This window comes from Ictidomys tridecemlineatus, unplaced genomic scaffold (genome assembly GCF_052094955.1).
Source record: "Ictidomys tridecemlineatus isolate mIctTri1 unplaced genomic scaffold, mIctTri1.hap1 Scaffold_58, whole genome shotgun sequence".
NCBI classification, from domain to species: Eukaryota; Metazoa; Chordata; class Mammalia; order Rodentia; family Sciuridae; genus Ictidomys; species Ictidomys tridecemlineatus.
The window spans coordinates 1,389,170-1,403,152 of NW_027523917.1; positions in this window are offsets into that span (position 1 = coordinate 1,389,170).

A 13,983-nucleotide genomic window follows, 5' to 3' on the forward strand; every position below is an offset into this window, starting at 1 on the left:
GTGCAAGCATTATAGAAATCAGTATGAAGATTCCTCAGAAAACTTGGAATAAAACCACCTTTTGACCCAGTTATCCCACTCCTTCGTTTATACCCAAAGGACTTTAAATCAGCATACTTCAGTGACATGGACACATCAATGCTTATAGCAGCTCAATTCACAACAGGTGAGCTATGAAAACAACCTAAGTGTGTTTCAAAAGATGAATGGATAAAGAAAATATGGACCATATACACAATGGAATATTACTCAGCCTTAAAGAAAAAATGAGATTATGGCATTTGCAGGTAAATGGATGGAACTGGAGACTCTCATAGTAAGTGAAATAAGCCAATCCCCCCAAAAAAATAAAGGTCAAATGTTTTCTCTGGTATATGGATGCTAATTCACAATAAAGGGATGAGGGCTAAGAAAGAACAGAGGTACTCTGGATTAGGCAGAGGGGAGTAAAGAGAAGGGAGGGGATAAGGAGGTGAGAAGGGCAGTGAAATGAATCAGATATTATTACCCTATGTGCATATATGATTAACAATCAGTGTTATTCTACATCATGTACAACCAGAAGAATGAGAAGTTATACTCCATTCATGTAGGATGTGTCAAAATGCATTCTACTGTCATGTATAGCTAATTAGGGTGAAAAATGCAAACCAGTAACCTTTGGAAAGACTTCCTGGTACCATGCATCAGAACTGCATACATTCTGACACAATCACCCCCTAGGAAATCCTGTGATTGAGTTCTTTCTCCAACACTAGCACAAGTCTATATGTAACACTCAGGATTTCTCACACTCTGAGCCCACACCTGAGGCACAGGGAGGAAAATAACTATTTTAACATAGCCTCATAAAAGTACTCCTGGCCACAGGAACAAGGTGGCAAATGCCAAGCCTGTCTTTCTGGCAGAAGGTATACCCCAGGATTTCCCTGGGATAAAAGGATAACAAAATCTGATGCCACTAACTGGACTCTTCAGGAATTAAACCCCAACCATGTATTACTCCTCCTCTGGGTGCCAAGATGGAGATAAAAAGGTCCAAACAAATTAAAAAAAAAACACTCTCTCCCTCTGAATCCTTAAAAGTCACTGTCACCCAGGAGTTTCCAGGAATCAGGAAACAGTCAAGGCATTTTGTGCCCTTTTCACTTAACCTCCATTCTGACAAATTCACCAACATAATCCAATCAGAGGAAATATCAGTGTAAAACCCTCCTATGACAGAAATGTGTGCCAAAAGATTAAAAAAGTAAACTTGGTGGTGACTCGATTCTGGACACACCAGTGATCAGAAGCTTTTGTTCTTGTTAGTAAAGTAAGTAGTTACGTGGGGATTCTAGCCAGATCTACTTCTGGATTACAAAGGGACCAATGTATCATAAGTGGCCTGTCTCCCTCCCTCAAGCTGACAAAGAATGAAATAAAAGTGGATTGTCTTAAGCAAATACATTTGTACAAACAACAGCTTACCTTAATGTTACTGGACTCTCCTTCCTCCCCCACCTCCATACCAAATTACAAAAAAAAATTAAAGGACAAAAGAGTGAAGCCATTCATAAGGAATCCCTTGGACAAGAAAGCCCACAGGCCAAACAGGTAGCCCCAACACTTTTATTACTTACCCATGTCCTTTATCTTTAAATGGAAATCATCCCTACAACATCTCTATGACCTCTCTTCACGCCTGTGTGAAGCCTGAGTGTCTAGAATCTATAAAGCAAATATAAAATTCATGCTGTCCTGCCCTGGATGAAGCGCAAGGTTTCTTCAAACATTTTATAGGCTTAACCTGTCTCCCTTTTCTGGACTCTCCCACAACCAAAAAATGAAGGCCACTTGAATCCGGAGATTCGAGTGACCTTCAGCAACTCAGTGAGACCTTGTCTCTAAATAAACATAAAATAGGGCTGGGGATATGGCTCAGGGGTTGAGTGCCCCTGGGTTCAATCCCTGGTACACCCCCCCCAAAAAAAGTGGATCTTAGCAGTAAATTCTACTTCCTAAACTGTATCTCAGCCAATAATTAATACTGTACCTACAATAATTAATACTGTACCAATAATTAACACTGAAAGCTCTCAACCAACCAAATGAGAAAACAGAATCTACCCACACCATTTCAAGAGCTGCACGAGTATCTCTGGCTAAGTATTTTAAAGAACATGAAGGGCTGGGAATATGGCTCAGTTGGTAGAGTGCTTGCCTCACATTCACAAAGCCCTGGATTCAATCACCAGAACCAAAAAATAAAAAAATAAAAAATAAAAAAAGAAGATGCAGAGGTCTGCAAGGTCAGCTGCCCAGTGAGTCACAGACTTTAGTGGCTGGGTTATCAAAGTGGGATCTCATGCTGCCCATTTTTCCATGGGGCTTTTTAAGGTTTATGTGTACTATGAAATGCTCAGCTGGAGCCAAAAAGCAAAAGTGTTTCTTTCTATAACACTATGACATAACCAAACACTCACAACCTGAAAGACAATTTTCCCCACCATGGTGGGGCAGTGGCAAGACCTCAACTGCTGGGTGTTGAAATGCTGAGAAGATATGAAATCGGGTTTGACAACACGGCATTTCAGCAGGCACTATTTTACAGACTGGTTTTTGATTAAAATATGAACTTCAGCACACCTGTCATCCCAGCAGCTCAGGAGGGTGAGGCAGGAGGATCATGACTTCAAAGCCAGCCTCAACAACTTAGCGAAGCTGTAAGCAACTCAGTGAGACCCTGTCTCTAAATAAAATACAAAAAATGGCTGGGGATGGGGCTCAGTGGTTGAGTGCCCCGGGTTCAATACCTGCCCCCAGAAGAAACTTCACATGCCATGAAATGACAGGGATAAAGCATCAGATAATCTGTGCGACCTCCATCCTTAAATACAGTCAATTTTTATGTCAATTGGAAACCTGGCTGTGGTTTTCTTTGGAGTTCTGTTTGTTTGGACTCATTCATTCACCAAGGCCTCTAAAAAGATGCCTCACCTCTTCCATATGTCCTGTATCTACACTCAAAAACATTCATGTGCAGTTCCAGGTCATTTACTCCCAAGGCATTTGTCTTAAGAGTGGATCCTGTCAGGTGGGCATGGTGGCACACACCTGTCATCCCAGCCACTCCGGAGGCTGAGGCAGGAGGATCACAAGTTCAAAGCCAGCTTCAGCAACTGTGAGGTGCTAAGCAACTCAATGAGACCCTGTCTCTAAATAAAATATAAAATGGGGCTGGGGATGGGGCTCAGTGCTCAAGTGCCCCTGAGTTCAATCTTGGTACCAAAAAAAAGTGGATCTTAGCAGTAAATTCTACTTCATAAACTGTACCTCAGCCAATAATTATTACTGTACCTACAGAATGTGAGTTGTATTTTTTTTTAAACAAACCACCTTACCAAAAGACAGTCCCACTTACAGAAACGTAAAAAACACACCCTTACCCTGTGGATCTGTATATACTCTATCCTCACTGTGCTGACTCAGTCCACATGGCTTCTTCACGTCTGAGCAGGAAATCAAACCCCATGGTTCACACCAAGCCCAGACATCCATTGCGGTAGCTGCCCTGGGAACACTGGGAAGTCTCTGCCCACAGCTTTCTATTCAATGAACACAGTCTCCAAGACTAGCCATCACCTTTGCAAGAAGACAACATTAAGTTCGAGTTTGTCAAAGCTCCTGCTCATCTTGTCCTGTATCAAGGAACTCTTACACAACTTTGCTCCCACAAGAACAACAGCCCTGGGGTGAGTACCGATTGCTGCTGCATACTTCACAGGAACAAATCCAGCACCCTCTTCCAATGTAGCCTGGTTCTGTTCCATGGCCCCAAAATATAGGAGATGAAAGCATGGTTCAGGATGCAGGCCCAGTTGGCTCAGAAGGGCATCCAGATATCAGATTCGACCCTTATTTCAGCCAAGTCTCCAGGACTGGCCTCCCACTCTGAAGTTCCCCCCCCCACATACTCAGAGCTCCCACCCCAGATCGGCATGATTTTGCATGACTTGGCAAAACTGTGCTGGCAACATTTACTTGCAACAAACACAACTGGGATCAATAAGCCAAAGCAAGTTTAGATCTGGTTAGGCTAAAGCTTGCACAAGCCCAAGGTGAAAACCACCCACTCTCAAACCCCAAGTGGCAGCACAGAGTGCACCTGCACCGACTTGTCAGGGTGCAGGGTGGTTTATAAGGTCACAAGCACCTGAAAAAAGAGCTTTTCTTCCTAGGGGAAGGAGACAAATGGTAGGCCTGTCCTGTCCCACCATTGTTGTCAATATTTATCTACGGCCTGGGCATTCACAGCCATATAAAACCAGGCACCCTTTTCAATCCACTCATTCACATCATTTGCCACTACAAAGCCCCGAAACAAAGATTCATTTACAGCTTGAGTTTCCTCTCTGCCACTGCCATAGAGGCTGGCTGGTTGGCTGTAGGGCCCGAGGTCTATGTCAGCTGTAATCCTGGCAGTTTGAGAATAATGCTCTCCAAGTATTGCAGAACAGCCAATATCAAATGGCACTGCACCTGAGGACAATCAAGAGGCAGGGAAAGGAGATGAGGCAACTGCTCTCTCCCTTCCAAGGTCAGGCATGGCTCATGCGCTGGAAATGAGCAAGGCTTAGACCCTGCAGGAAAGTAACTGAACCCAGGCATTTCTGAGTGTCACTTCCTCACCCAGCAGGCAACTCCAGCCAGCATGGAAGAAGCTATAAAGAAGCCTTCTTTATGCTCAGCTCCAACCTTCCTCAACATCTTCCTCCTTCCCCATTCCCCTTTAACCTCCCATTTTCTGCCCCCCCCACACCACCACTAGTACCACTCCCAGTAAAGGTGAGTCGCAATTCATCTTTCCAGGTAAACATCAGATGAAATAATTAGCCCATTAATCTCAACTGTTAACTCAATTCACAACAGCTAAACTATAGAACCAACCTAGGTGCCCTTCAACAGATAAATGGATAAAGAAAATGTGGTACATATACACAGTGGAATATTACTCAGCCATAAAGAAAAAACAAAATTAGGGAATCTGTCGGTAAATGGATGGAACTGGAGACTATGATGCTAAGTGAAATAAGCCAATCCTCCAAAAATCAAAGGCCAAATGTCCTCTCTGATAGGTGGATGCTGACTCACAATAAGGTGGTCAGGTAAAGAAGAATAGAAGTACTTTGGATGAGACAAAGGGGAATGAAGGGAAGGGAGAGGGATGGGAACAGGAAAGACAGTGGAATGAATGGGACAGAACTCCCTGTGTTCCTATGTGAACACAAGACCAGGGAAACTCCACATCATGTCCAACCACAAGAATGGGAAGTTAGACTCCATGTATGTATGATGCCAAAATAAACTCTACTGTCATGTATAACTAATAAGCACATATTAAATATACATCAATGGTACGAACCTCTGGGGACTCTGGAAATATCTGTGCATAGTGGAAACCAGGTTCACAGATAAATTTTTCTCCAAGTCTCTCCCCAGGACTCAAAGTCTTCAACAGGGTGCTAAGCTGGAGCTCTGTCAATGAACTTTCCTGGCTTCCACCAAGGGGACACCCTTCTGTGTAAATCAAAGCCTTAGTGGATGTGTTTCTGTGTAGTGACAAATTAAAGAAGGACCTGCAAGCCCAGGGCAAGTGACAGGACAGATTTCTCAGGCTAGCTCTCGCCAACTTGCTACACTACTCTTCTGATGACACAATCTTCCCCAGCAGATGGGCAGCCCTCCCATGTCCCTGTCCAGGACTCTGGGCACTGGTAAGGAACTTATACCACCTTCACCTTTATACCTCCCAACAGGCTGCAAAACACTTCCACTGCCTTCTAAGCAAAATGTGAGTGCGAGTGATGAGCTGACATGATGCCCGTGTGCCCATGTGCCCATGTGGTCTGCCAGTGGCCAGCCTCCTGCCTCTGCTGAGAGCAGGCCCACAGCCAAAAAAGGTAGCAGCTGAGGGTGTAGTCAGCTTTTATTTCTTTCCTTATATAAAAACTATGTATAACATTTAAACAGCCAGTATTTCCTCATGTACACTCCTGTTAATAATTCACAAACCCACTGACTTTCACCAGGGATCAGAAATTTTAAAGGTGGTTTGTGCAAACACCCCTTTTCTTGCTCTCACTGAACAACTGGTTCATTTAACCGATGGTTTCTGTGGCCATTAGGAGCAGGCAGCACTGCAAGCATATGAAGCCAGACACACCACAAGCCCAGTCTCTTGGCCTCTGGGTTACACAGTCCAGGTAGGCAGCTTTGGCAATGCAGACACGCAGCACCAAGGGACCCTGCTTTGCTTATAAGACATAGTGATCATGCATTTCCCATTTCTCATTTGGCCCCCCTAAACAGAAGACCTCCAAAGATGCCAAGCCATAAGGCAGCCTATCTCAGTCCATGAAGACACACCTTGGCATCCCAGACACACCCCTGCATTCTCTCTCCCCACAGACCATCCATTCACCACCTCTCTACCTTGAGCCAGAGACAGAACCATAAAATCCTATCTAGGTGTACTGGGGACAAGGTAAGGGGAAAGGGGGACCCAATGCAGTCTTCTCCAGCCACTAGTTGAGTGCCTCCAATCTGCTGCTTGTAGGAGGATTACCCAACAGTCGCTGGTTGTTGTTTTAACCAAAGGGAATTAAACCTCAGGGCCTGACTTAACTCCAAAGCTGGGGACTTAGTGTAAGCCAAAGCACAACCCAGGTTCAGGAATCCAAAATAGCAACAAGGCCACATAAGTCCGTGTAAGCCTCACTAAAGAAGTCACATATTAACCACCATACACCTCAAGGGACATTCTATCTCTTGCACCATCTCCACACATTTTCCATCATGCCTCTGAAAGGACTTTTCTCCAAGTTGTGACCATGGAGTTTGAAATTAATGGAAATGAGTGTAGGTTTTGGTTTTGTTTTTTTGTTTTTAACCAACTACCAATCTCAATGTGTACAAGTGGTCCTGAAAAGGCAAACAGTTAACCCCAGGGGCAAAAAATGTAACAGCCAGCGGAGTACAGTGGCCCATGCCTGTAATCCCAAGGGCTCAGGAGGCTGAGGCAGGAGGATTGTAAGTTCAAAGCCAGCCTCAGCAAGTTAGCAAGGCCCTAAGCAACTCAGTGAGACCCTGTCTCTAAATAAAACACAAAAAAGGGCTAGGGATGTGGCTCAGTGGTCGAGTGCCTCTGAGTTCAAACCCTGGTACCCGCCGCCCCAAAATAATCAAACAAAAGGGCAGATGTATAGGGCAGCCAACAGCAGGACACCTTGAGAGGTGTGCAGAGGCAGGCACTTCACGGACAGGAGAAAGGTGTCCAGCAGAAAAGCCAAGGGCCGTGCACAATTGGTTTAAAGGTCATTGAACACAAGACCGTGTCTTAAGCACCAGATATGTGCCAGGAGTGGTGCTGGACTCCAGAGTCACTCAGGTAAACAATATAGGTTCAGCCCTCAAGGAATTTGCAATCAGAAGAAACCAGGCCAAGCCAGGAAGCAGAGACACGTTCCAGAGGCATTCTTGATGAAGACATTAGCCAATCTCACACCTAGGTGTTCTGGAATGGCCCTCTGTGGTGAAAGGAGATTAATCTGTTACCTGAAGGGGAATACAAGGCACACCAGAAAAAGCTCTGCAGGGGAATCTACCCAGTCCTACTTGGACCAGATCTCAGAAAGTTGCTGGTATCAAGAAACCACAGGAAAAGGCAGGGCTTAGGGGATACAAGGACCTGTAGCTGAGCCCAGGAAGTGTAGGATGGGGGCTCTTGCACACAAGACTCCAAAGCAACGTTCCTAATAGGTTTTAAAATGCAGATTCACAGGGCTGGAGTTGTGATTCAGTGGTAGAGTGCTCGTCTAGCATGTGCAAAGCCCTGGGTTCAATCCTCAGCAGCACATAAAAATAAAATAAAGGTATTGTGTCCAATTACAACTAAAATATTTGTTAAAATTCAGATTCCCAGTTTCTAAACATCATAAATGAAACTTCAAGGTCTATTCAGGAGTTTTAAAATGCCTACTATTACATTCTGGAGAGCAGTATGGAGAGTACTCATTAAACTTGGAATAAAACTACCATTTGACCCAGTTATCTCACTTCTCAGCATATACCCAAAGGATACAATGTCAGCACACTACAGTGGTGCAGCCACATCAATGTTTACAACAGCTCAATTCACTATAGCTGAGCTATGGAACAAACCTGGGTGCCCTTCAACAGGTGGTCTCTATACTCAGCCATAAAGAGATTATGGCATTTGCTGGTAAATGGATGGATCTGGAGATTATCAGGCTAAGTAAAATAAGTCAGTCCCCCAAAACCAAAGGTTGAATGCTCTCTCTGATGTGTGGACGCTAACACATAATAAAGGAGTGGGGGAGGGAAGAAGTTCACTCCATCAAACAAAGGGGAATGAAGGGAAGGGATGGGGGTGGGAATGGGAAAGACAGTGGAATAAATGGGACAGAACTTTCCCATGTTCATATATGAACACACGGCCAGGGAAATTCCACATCATGTCCAACCACGAGAATGGGATCCTAATAAGTTATATTCCATGTATGTAGAATATGTCAACATATACCCAATGGTCATGTATATCTTTAAAACAAGAAAAAAAAAAGAAAAAATAAAGTAAAAAAAAAAATTGAAATGCCGCCTGTAGGGCCAACCAAGGGCTACCTCACTTGCCTGCAGAGGTCAGCCTAGAGAGGTCAGCCCAATGACCAGCCAGCTCACTCAGCAGTCCCCTAAGGTGAGGCTGTCAGGATCCATTCAAAGTGTGCCTAAAAGGTGTTCTTGCCAGTTTACCACTCCCTAACCTTCCCACCATGCTCTCCACTCAGTTCTAAAATGGGACTACAGAGTAGAAAATCAAAACCAAAACCAGAGGGTCTGATAATGCACACTGAGGTCAGAGGTTCCAAGTGTTTTGCAGAAATTCAGTGCTGACCTCATTGAGGGACTCCATGAGGTACTTTCCCTCTGGTTTCTTGCTTTCCCACTAATAGTCACCAGGGCCATAGTTTTCAATTAGCTGCATCAGCCCACCACCCTGCAGCCACCCGAGTTCAAGATGTCATCCCTCCCCTAGCTTCCATTCTGCACCAAGCATTTCACACCTCCCTATTGTAAACCTGTCCAGAGAAATTACCCTTCCCACCTTCAGACAGCCTCGGTGCTGCATTTCTAATTTATAGCTGCAAAGCTCAGGCGGCAGCACAGGCAGGCTTGCCCTGGAGTGGAGACAACAGTCAGATGGGGAGATCAATAAATGCACACACACAGCAAATCTCCTCAAGTTAGAGCAGAGCAGATTCTCCCATTCTCCTACTAGCAAACACTGTGATAAGCACCCCTGAACAATCTGGAATTGCAGATTCACTCCAAGAATCACCACTGCTGGGGCTGGGGCTGGGGCTCAGTGAAACAGCACTTGCTTAATTTAGCCCATGTGAAGACCTGGGCCCAATCCCTAGTACTGCCAAAGGAAAAAAAAATGAGAGGAAATAATGACTGCTCTTTTCAACCACATCTACTACCCACCTTACTCCCAAAGAGATGGGGCCAGTTAATAGACAAGGATAGTCATAACATTTTTTTAACTTTTTTTTTTAACTTTGATACTGGAGATTAAACCCAGGGGAACTTAACCTCCAAGCCAGGTCCCCAAACTTATTTTGTATTTTATTTAGAGACAGAGTCTCCCTGAGTTGCTTAGGGCCCTACTGATACTGAGGCTAGCTTTGAACTCACAATCCTCCTGCCTCAGCCTCTGGAAGTGCTGGGATTACAGGTTTGCACCATGGCACCCTGGCCACTTAACTATTTTTTGACTTTACAGTCGTTCAACAGCCAGGTACATTCAGGAGAAATAATACTTGATCTGGAACAGAGGTAGAATCCCCTCTGGGTGGTTTGTGGGCAGTGGTATGTACAAGGGGGAGCCTTGTGACTACAGGGGGAAACAACCCACTCTGCTGACCCCCCTTTGCCCCTGTGATGCTTGGGAGGTCGGTCCTTTTCGATGCATCTCAGACTTACAACATTTTTAACATTTTTAACTCTGAAGGGTTACAGGGCTATGACAGGGCTATGACCCCTTCATAAATTGAAAAGCATGGGTAATACCTATTTACAGTTCCACTGGAAGATCTCAGAAGTCTGAAAAACCTTAAGAATAAATCTCTTCTCACCTGAGGAAGGTAAGCTGGAGAGGAGAAAAAGAACTATCTGGGGTGTGAGACTTGAAACTGGAATACCTGAGTCTTTTTATGCTGAACTCTGCCCACACCAAACAAGAGGAAGACAGCTGACCCCATTAACAATTAAAGAACTGTCTGAGTAGACAGTTCTCCTATTAAGACATGCATCTAGAGAATAAACACAGGAAAAGAGGCTCAGCCTCATCAGTCAACAGGGAAATGCAAATAAAAACTACCTCACACCCTCTAGGATGGCTGAAATAAAAAAGGTAATACTGAGTACTGGCCAGGTCATGGAGAAATGGGTCACTTCATACAAAGCAGGTGACAGTGAGAAAAGGTGCACACAGCCTCATCAGGAACAGCCTAGCAGTTCCTCAAAGTTTAAGAGTTGCCATCTGCCCCACCAACCCCATTCTCGCTAAGTACCCAAGACCGAGGAAAACATACACCCATGCAGAACTTGTAGACAAGTGTTCACAATAGCATTGTCCTTAACATCCAGGAAGAGAAAACAACTGAAATGTCCACCAACTGGTAAGTGGATACCTGAAATGTGGTATAGCCCAACAACTGCATATTATTCAAACATAAAAAGAAATGAAGAGCCGGGCACGGCGGTGCATACATGTAATCCCAGTGGCTCAGGAGGCTGAGGCAGGAGGATCACAAGTTTGAGGACAGCCTCAGCAACTTAGAGAGGGCCTAGGCAACTCAGCCAGACCCTATCTAAAATAAATATTAAAAAAGGGCTGAGGGGGGCTGGGGCTATAGCTCAATGGTAAAGCATCTGCCTCGTGTGAGGCATTATTGAGTTCCATCCTCAGCACCACATTAAAAATAAATATATTGTGTATTTATCTACAACTAATTAAAAACAAAAGCAGGGTTGAAGATGTGGCTCAGTGGCTAGGCACCCCTGAGTTCAATCCCCAGAACAAAAAAAAATGTTTTTAAACAGAATGAGGACTGATACACACTACACCTGGAAAAATCTTGGAAACACTATAGTTAAGTATGAAAGATGCCACACACTGTAGGATTCCATTTATATGAAATGTCCAGAATAGGTGAATCCACAGACACAGGAAGTAGGTCATGCTGGAGAATGGGAGGAAGTAGGTCATGCTAGAGAATGGGAGAAAGGAGGAACAGGGAGGGACTGTCAGCAGGTACAGAATTTGGTGTAGTGATAAAAATATTCCAGAATGAGTGGTGATGAATAAATGATTCTGAATATTCAAAAAACTCAGGGTCTCACCTGTGTATAATAACAGTGACTTGGGACACTGAGGCAGGATTTCAGGTTTGACATCAGCATCAGTGACTTAGCAAGTCAGGGGCTCAGGAGGCTGAGGCAGGAGGATAACTAGTTCAAGGCCAGCCTTAGCAACTTAGTGAGGCCCTTAGTAACTCAGGGAGACCCTGTCTCTAATTAAAATACAAAAAGGCCTGGGGAAATAGTCCTGTTGTCTTAGCAGGCTTTCAAAAGCCCAGACGGGAAAAAGTTGCCCAGTTACTTCTGTACTACAAAAATGCAGAAATAACCTTTTCCTCTAAGTAACAAATGAAGTCAAGACCCGACCAAATATCCAAATTTAAGATGGTGAAACCATGATACTACAACCCAAACTCCCTCCCACCAAGTTATCTTCTCTCCGCTTCCCAGAAGGAGCCAAGAGCCCTCAGCTGGAGCTTATCCCTCACCAGAAAACAATTTCTCAGGATTTCATAAGAGCATCCTTTATTTTTTCTTTTATGTAATTATTTAATAAGACTGTGGAAAGCAGGGCTCCCAGTGGCCTGTCATTCAGAAATTAGGAAAAAGCCAGAAGGCAGGAGGAAATGTCACCACAGTAGGGGAAATAAATTAGTTAGATTAAGATTAGGATCTTTCTGTGGTTGGGCAGGCACAGTTGACAATATGAGCAAGCTATTTCTGGAAAAGTCCTTGCAGAGGAAAAGTGAGGAGACTGGGGGTTTCCATGTCACCCTAATTTTTTTTTCATTTAATACCAGGGATTGAACCACTTAGCCCCATCCCCAGCCCTTTTGTATTTTATTTAGAGATAGGGTCTCTCTGATTTGCTGAGGGCCTCACTAAGTTGCTGAGGCTGTCCTTGAATTTATGATCCTCCTGCCTCAGCCTCCCAAGCTGCTGGGATGACAGGCAGGCACCACCATGCCCGGCTAATGTCACAATCAAATTTAAGGTGACTTGAAATGGGTATGAATGGCCAGACCTTTGTGTGCACAGGTAGACAGGTACTCTGTCCATGAACAGTCTTCTCAACACCCAGGCACTACCACATAGCACTGCCAGGCTAGCAAAGATGCAGTTCACTGGGAAGTCCCCAAACCTAATGGGGCCAGGATGCTAACCCACATCAAAGAGTCCAGTTGCTCCTCTTGTGTAATAAACCCCTTCCACCAAACATCGTCCACATTTTAAGAGCAAAGTTCACTCTGATTCAGGTGGCTTTCTCTCTTTGTAGCTTTTTCGGCAAGTGACCCTTGGCCTGGTTGTTCATTAATACATAATCAGAACCTTAAAAGCATTGTTTCACCTTCTAGGGAGGCTGTGGCCAATTTAATGCAGCTGATATTATCCCTGGGAGTGGGAGAACTACCTTGAACCCGGCAGAGAACTCAAGAGATGCACAGTCTAGAGGGTGTCAGTGTATGTACACACACACACACACATACACACACACACGGTGAAATATTTCGCAAGATGTTTTTGATTTCCCCAGATGGCAAAGGAACAAAATGAAATCAGTTATCTCACCACAGACATTGACTGGGTATTTCTTTCCCTTTAATCCTTTCAACACCAAAGGACTTCTTGCTTTTAAAACCTTTACAGGTACCGGATGCTATGGTGCACACCTGTCATCCCAGCAGCTTGGGAGGCTGAGGCAGGAGGGTCGAAAATTCAAATCCAGCCTCAGCAACTTGGCAAGGCCCTAAGCGACTCAAGGAGACCCTGTCTCTAAATAAAATACAAAAAAGGCTGGGGATGGGGCTCAGTGGTTAAGTGTCACTGGGTTCAATCCCCAGTATCAATCAATCAATCAATCAATCAATCAATAAGTAAATAAGTAAGTAAATAAATAAATAAATAAAACCTGGACAGGAAGTGGTAATTTCGGTGGTAGGAAGATAAATGACTGAGAAATGCCGCCCTCCGGTGTCAGAACTGTCTGTGAGACTCCCTTTCCATGTGTGCGCTCGCTACTTTTACTTTTCGAGTCAGACACACACAGTGACAACTCGCTTTTGAGACCCATGTTTACTCTGCTGAAAGGCACACTCTAAACATGGGCCCGTCTGTCAGAGGGGAGCGGCTTACAGGCCAACATTGTTTATGCTCCAAGTAGGTTTGACAGAAAAAACACATCAATTTGTTTTAAAATAATTTCCATTTGCTGGAAGATGTTCCTGAAGTGTTCTCAGCCACACTAAACTGCTCTGAATCCTACCAGCTGTAGGTACCCAGCACCCTGGGCCACAGACAGGGCAGCCAGGGCATGGTAGCCAAGCCGGCTGTGCAAGGGCTCAGGCAGCCTGAGAGAGCCCCAGAGCCCGAGAGCCACTGCAATATTCTTCTCCAGAACTCATAATAAGGATGGGATGAAGAGTCAAAAACAGGCCATGTCCACTGGAAGCAGTTTTCCATGGAATCACACCTGCACTTGCCCAGAAATGCCTCAGCCCTAGTCCTGGAGGTATAAACTCCTACTCATGCTCAAAGTCCACACCAAGGTCATTTATCAAA